Raw genomic sequence first — 6,678 nt, 5'->3', positions numbered from 1 at the left:
CTGCGACCCTGCACACCACAGGGCTCCTGTGCGTCTGCCTGCCCTCCGCAGCACCCAGGCCTCCACGGGGCGAGCAGGGAAGGAGAGACAGATCCTCCTTCCTCTTACCTGCAGTTCTGGGCAGCCTCTATACGCACCACTTCTGGGAGAAAAAAACATTGATGCTCTTGTGTTGAAGGGGAGGCAAACTTAACCTGAAATGTTTGGGAACAGTGACAGGCACAGCACAGAAAGACGGAGTGTCCTCCTGCACAGGGCACAGGGCAGCTCGGTCGCCCCACAGCTGCACCGCCCCGGGAAGAGCCCCCCAGGAGCACCAGCAGGAGACACCGAGGTACGGTCGCACGGGGCGCCGGGCGCCTTCTGCACACGCAAACGCAGGTGGTTACAGACACAGGCAGAAAGCGAGGTTAAATAACAAAGTGATTCGCACTGATGGAGTCAACAGCATCTCAGGCGCTCACAGGGATCGCAGCGCTCAGACCTTAAACCTGTTGTCACCGCGTGCTGAAGCGCAGCCCGCAGCCACATCCACGTCGAGGGATGCGGGAGGGAGCACGTCCGAGCCCCCCAGCCCCGTGTGGAGGCGCCGTGAGCGGGTCCCCCAGCCCCCGCACCCCCCAGCGGGCACCGGGTCCCGCTCCGAGCAGCCGGGGGGCGCGGGGGGAGCCAGGAGAGCTCCTTCCTCCGGCTGGTGCAGCCCCTCGCCTCCTGCTCCTCCCGCCGTGGCGGGGAGGGGGCGACCCGGGACCCTCGCTCGGAGCCCCGTCCCGGGGCAGCGCATCCCGGCGGGGAGGGGCAGAGCAGCCCCCTAAACGCCCCTCAGACACCTCGAGAGAAACGGGCCGCTCCCCGTGCGGGAATCGCCACTGTCTGGGGAAGGAGGAGCGGGACGAATTCGTTAGAAGAAGAAACACCACGCGCCGCTGCGCTCTGCGCGGCGATTGCAGCCGGAGAGACCCCGAGCAGCTCCCCGAGCGGGGGAACCGCTAGGAATCAAACCCACCTCGTTACAGTTAGCGTTGGGGCCCCATAAAGACCAGGTGAGAAAATCGGAGGGGGAAGCGGCACTGAGAATTCGTTTCCCGGCGCCTGCTGCCAGCCGGTAAAGCTGAGACGATTTTTCCTTCGCTGAGACAAAAATCGTTCTTTTTTTTTTTTCCAGCTGTCGCTTTTCACGCGAGGCAATAAAAAGCGGTTTTTGTATATAGGTATTTTTGTTATAAGATGACACCATCGTATATTTAAACGAGATAAGTGTTCGCGCCAGGCTGGGGACAGCATCTCCCACTGCTCCGACCACATCAAAGCCGGGCGGGCGGCGCTGCAGCCAGGGGCGAGGGTTTCCTGGATTTGGGGAGTTTAAATCCGACCGTCGTTATTTTCATCTGGGTTTCACGAATGCGTTTTTAGAAAAGCAAAACAACAAAAACAGAGGGGGCTGGGGGAGGGAGACGTCCTTTTTATAGGCGAGAGGCAAGAAATAACCCGGCAGGGAGCTGGGGGGAGCGCCCGGCAGGCGGAGCGAGGCGCGAACCCCGCGGGGCAGGTGCGGACACGGCCCGGGAGGAGCCGCCGGGGCAGACGGCGGGAGCCTGCGGGGAAACGCCGCGACCTTCGAAGGCACGAACCGTTTGGCTCCAGTAATTAACGAGAAACAAACCAAAGCGGCGCGTTACAGCCCTCCCGCCGCCGGGCCGGGGACGCGGCCCCGGGGAGAGAGAGAAACGAGAGGAGAGGGCAGGGACCGGCCCCGCGCGGACCCACCTGGCGAGGCGGAGGGCGAGGGCGGCCTCCAGCAGTCCTCGGGCTCCGAGTCGCGGCCGCACACGCTGCCCTCGCGGCTGGGAGCCGACTCGGAGGCGCCGTCGGCGGCCTCGGCGAGGGGCGGCCCCGGGGAGAGGCGGCGCAGCCCCGCGGCCTCGGGGACCCTCGAGTCTGCGGGGAGAAGCGGGGGAGCGCGGCTCAGCGCGGGCCGGGGCCGCGGGGCCGCGCGGCGGGGGCCGCTCCTACCTGCGCAGATGCGGGCGAGCAGCGCGTCCAGCCGCAGCCCGCAGTCCTCGTCGGCGGCGCGGGGCCGGTGGTAGCTGTGCGCCTTCTTGCTCTTCACCAGGAACGACCTCGGCATGGTGCGAGCCGCCGCCGCGCCGCCTCTGCCTGCGGCCGCTCGCCCGCGGGCCGGGGGGCGGGGGGCGGTGCCCCGAGCCACGCCCGGGAGGGGCCGGGGCGGGGCCCTCACCCCGGACCGCCCGCACCGCCCCCGGGGCCCCGCGCCGCCCGCCGCCCCCCGGGGCACCGGCCGCTCGCCCCACGGCGGCTCCGGGCGGCGGCTCCGGCGGCTCCGAGCGCCCCCGAGGGGCTGCGGGGGCCGGGGCGGCGGCTGACGGCGGCCCCGACGCGCCCATGCGGCGCCGGCAACGCGGCGGGAGCCCCCGCGGCTGCGGGCACCGAGGGGGGACACGGGGGACACGGGGGACGCGGGGGACACGGGGGACACGGGGGACACGGGGGACCCGGGGGACGCGGGGGACACGGGGGACACGGGGGACACGGGGGACGCGAGGGACGCGGGGGACACGGCCGCGTCAGCCGCCCGAGCCGCTCCTCGGCGGGGCGCGTTCGCTCGCGTTAAAAGAAAGAAGTTAAGCCGCTTCTGTTCGGTTCTCTGCGGACTCCGGGGGGCGTTTGGGTTTTTTTCTTTCCTCCCCGTCCGCGGCGTCGGGTTTGCGGACGGGGAAAGGGGCGGAGGGCGCTGGGGGAGAACGGGGGAGGGGAGAGGGGGAGAGGGAAAAGGAGGAGAAGAGGGAGAAGGAGGAGGAGAGGAGAGGGAGAACGAGAGCGGCTGTGAGGATAGAAGTGAAGAAGGAGAGATAAGGAGATGAGGGGAGAGGAGAGCAGAGAGGAGAAGTGAGGAGAAGGCAGGGAGAGGTGAGCAGGCTCGAGGAGGTGTGAGGAGCAGAGGGGAGGGGACAGAAGGGGACAGAAGGGGACAGGGCGCTGGCGGGCGAGCTCTCACCCCTCGGGGCCGGAGGGAGCCGGGCTGCAGGCGGGGTTTGCGCCTACTTCGGATGAATTTAAATTTAGCCTCCCTGTAAGGAGCAATGGTGCTTGAGTTGGCTTTTTTTTAATTTTTTTTCTCTCTTTTCTGTCTCTCTCAACTCCTTCAGAGCTCGGCCCCCTAAACCACAGATTCCACTTCCTGAGCGTTAGGAGCTTCTGCAACAACAACAAAAAATTGCTTCTAAAAAAAAAAAAGGCTAAAGCCTCACAAGTCAGCAGTGTGTCCCACCTCCCTTGTCTCTGTTTCTCGTTGCCCTCAAATGAAAACCCCTTTCGGTTCCCACCTCCCGGGCTGCGCTGCAGGGACCGAGGGGCCATCCTGGAGCCGGGCGTTTCGTTTCTCTCGGGGCTCTGCTCTAGAAATTACACACTTCTATCTGAACTATTCTTGGATCCCCTTCGACTTCCGCAACGAGAACGAGTCACAGATTCAAAACACAGATTGAGCCAAAGCGGCGGGCGAGCCCTGCCCGGGTCCGCAGCATCCGCAGCATCCCCAGCATCCCCAGTATCCCCAGTATCCCCAGCATCCCCAGTATCCCCAGCATCCCGGGTCCGCAGCATCCCCAGTATCCCCAGCATCCCGGGTCCGCAGCATCCCCCGTATCCCCAGTATCCTGGGTCTGCAGCATCCCCAGCATCCCCAGTATCCCCAGTATCCCGGGTCCCCAGCATCCCCAGTATCCCCAGCGCCCCCAGTGCCCCGGCCCGGCCCGCAGGACGCGGCCGCCCCCCCCGGGGCCGGGGCAGAGCCCGTGGCGACGGAAACCTCCCCGGGACTAGAAATAACTTGTTGTGGAAAACTCTTTCGGGATAAATACGCCCAACGGCGCTGAAAATACCTTAAGCCCCGAGCCTCGAGGTTTGCTCATTTCCCTTCGGGTTTAGGTAATGGTTAAATATGGAAGGGGTGGGCGAACCCCCCGGCGCTGCCGGCCCCGCAGCCCCAGCCCAGCCCGGGCGGCCTCGGGCTCCCGCACCCGCCCCGCTCGGAGCCGCCGCGGCCGGACCGCGACTCGGAGCCGTTCGCGGAGCCTTCTCCCCCGCCCCGAGCGCCCCGAGGGGTCCCGGGCCGCCTCGCTCCGTTGAGCTGAAAATCCCCGCCCCGGGCTTGAAAAACACAAGCGCCGGGTCCGGCAGAAAGAGCCGAACCGGGACCGCCCGGGGCCGCCTCGCGTGGGCGCGACAGAGCGGCCCGGGATCGCTGGTTCCACAACGCGGGGGCTGCGGGGATAGCGGGATAACGGGGATAACGGGGATAGCGGAGATAACGGGATAACGGGGATAACGGGGATAGCGGGATAGCGGGGATAGTGGGGATAGCGGGGATAGCGGGATAACGGGATAACGGGATAGCGGGGATAGCGGGGATAGCGGGGATAACGGGATAACGGGGATAACGGGATAACGGGGATAGCGGGATAGCAGCATAACGGGGATAACGGAGGCTGCGGGGATAACGGTGATAGCGGGATAACGGAGATAGCGGGGATAGCGGGATAATGGGGATAGCGGGGGCGGCGGGGGCTGCCCCCACCCCGGCCCCTTGGCAGGCCGCGCCGCACTCGGGTTCGGGCCCCTCGGTACGAGAGAGACACGGAGGGTCCGGAGCGAGCCCCGAGCAGGGAGCGGAGCCGGGAAGCGGCCCGGAGGAGCTGCGGGGAGGAGGAGGGCGCCGGGCCCCGCTCCGGGCTCGGGGCGAGAGGCCGCAGGCCGCGCCGGGCCGGGCTCGGGTCGGGCACCACGGGGAGGGCTCGCGGGCCCCGGAGCCCCCGGCCCCGGCTGGGAGCCGGGCACAAGAGCAGCTCGGGGACGGCTGGACTCGACGGTCCCAAAGCTCCTTTTCCAACCAAACGATTCCGTGATGAGGGATCGGAACGACTGGAGCGGGTTCCGCAGGCAGCGCGGCCTCCGCCCCCGGGCAGAGCGGGAGAGAGCGGCCCCCGAGCCCCCCGGGACCCGCGGCCTCCAAGGGGACGGAGAGGGGGGAGAGAGAGAGGGAGAGGGAGAGGGAGAGGGAGAGGGAGAGGGAGAGGGAGAGGGAGAGGGGAGGGAAGGGAGAGGAGAGGGAAGGGAGAGGGAGAGGGAGAGGGAGAGGAGAGGGAAGGGAGAGGGAGAGGAGAGGGAGAGGGAGAGGGAGAGGGAGAGGGAGAGGAGAGGGAGAGGAGAGGGAGAGGGAGAGGGAGAGGGAAGGAAGAGGGAGAGGGAGAGGGAGAGGGAAGGAAGAGGGAGAGGGAAGGAAGAGGGAGAGGGATAAGTTTCAGCAGAGCCGCTTGAATGCTTCCCCCAAAGCAAGGAGGTATTCAGAGAAACCTTGGTCAGTGCACTCTGGTGCCGCAATAGTAACTGCGTGATCGTCACCTCAGAGTGACAAAAGAGGCAAAGAGATAAATAAAAGGAGGGGTTTAAACTGGAGTGGGATTTCAAGCCATACTTAAAGCTGAAGAGCTACGCAGTGTAACTCCCTGCACTGTTTGCAGCAGCTGCCTCGTGTCACCGTCAGAGCCAAGGAGACACCAGATAAGGCACCGAAGGCACCGATGCCGACGACACCTTCACATCCAGAAGTGATGTGACATTTCCTAACAGGAGGAAGAACGCGAAGAACAAGATTTGACAGGTGAGCTGCTCAGCACCTAGGGGAGGCTCTTGGGTGTGTAAGGACTGGGAGAACACATCGGAAGAGGGTGATTCTGTGGGGAGTTTGTCATGCATTTCAAAGAGATAAAACCCGAGATCTCATTATACAGAACACTTCTACTATGAGAAGCTGCTAGAACTTGTAGCACCGTGCATCTTGTTGGGAACCGTGTCTTTATTATAATAAATTTGTAAATATTTAATTATTATTATTAGCACATCCTGCTTATTGTTCATTTTTTCCCCTAGCATCTTGTCAGTACCTTCTTTGTGTTCCTCCTTGTGGCAGAAACACATGCTGTAAGTGTGTGAGACAGTAATCAGCGAGTTTTGATAGCAATGTTTTAGATTGCTGCAGAAACCAAAGTAACTTCAGCTGCTCTCAAGGCAGATCACAAAGTAATGATCGTTGTGAGCACAAACTGGAGCAGACAGTGACAGCAGGCGGTGATGCTGGAGGCTGTGGTGAAAAGAGGGATTCCAGCTTTGGGAAGGAGCAGCCTCAGAACTTTCCCCACTGTGAACAGGAGGTTGAATCGAGGGGCGACAGAACGTAGACTGCAAAATGGCCTCAGGAATCACAGTTCTCATAGCGGGATGCTGGGCATTTTAGTCACTTAAGCAACAGAATACTGCCCTAAGAGCACGCCACGCAGCTCTTGGGTTTTGAGGTCGTGAAACGACGTATTAATTCCTGGAAAGGGCGGGTGTTAAGCTGTTGTATTTTGTACCTTAGGCAGTCAGTGTCCGTGTACGCATAGCCACGCGTATGTCAGCATGTCTCCTCTGCTCTGAGGCTGGAACTTCATGCTATATGGAGGTTATGTGGAAAGTCTATTTACCGCGTGCTTTTCATTCCTCCACTCAGCCACCTGGTTCGATGGGCTACTGTGTAAATTTATTTCACTTATTTTCCTTATATCTTGAGCTAGTTTGTGGAACAAACAAACAAAACCTTCAGAGAACTAAAAAAAAAAT

The sequence above is a fragment of the Phaenicophaeus curvirostris genome, chromosome 8 (genome assembly GCF_032191515.1).
Source record: "Phaenicophaeus curvirostris isolate KB17595 chromosome 8, BPBGC_Pcur_1.0, whole genome shotgun sequence".
NCBI classification, from domain to species: Eukaryota; Metazoa; Chordata; class Aves; order Cuculiformes; family Cuculidae; genus Phaenicophaeus; species Phaenicophaeus curvirostris.
This window is presented reverse-complemented; position numbering follows the sequence as displayed.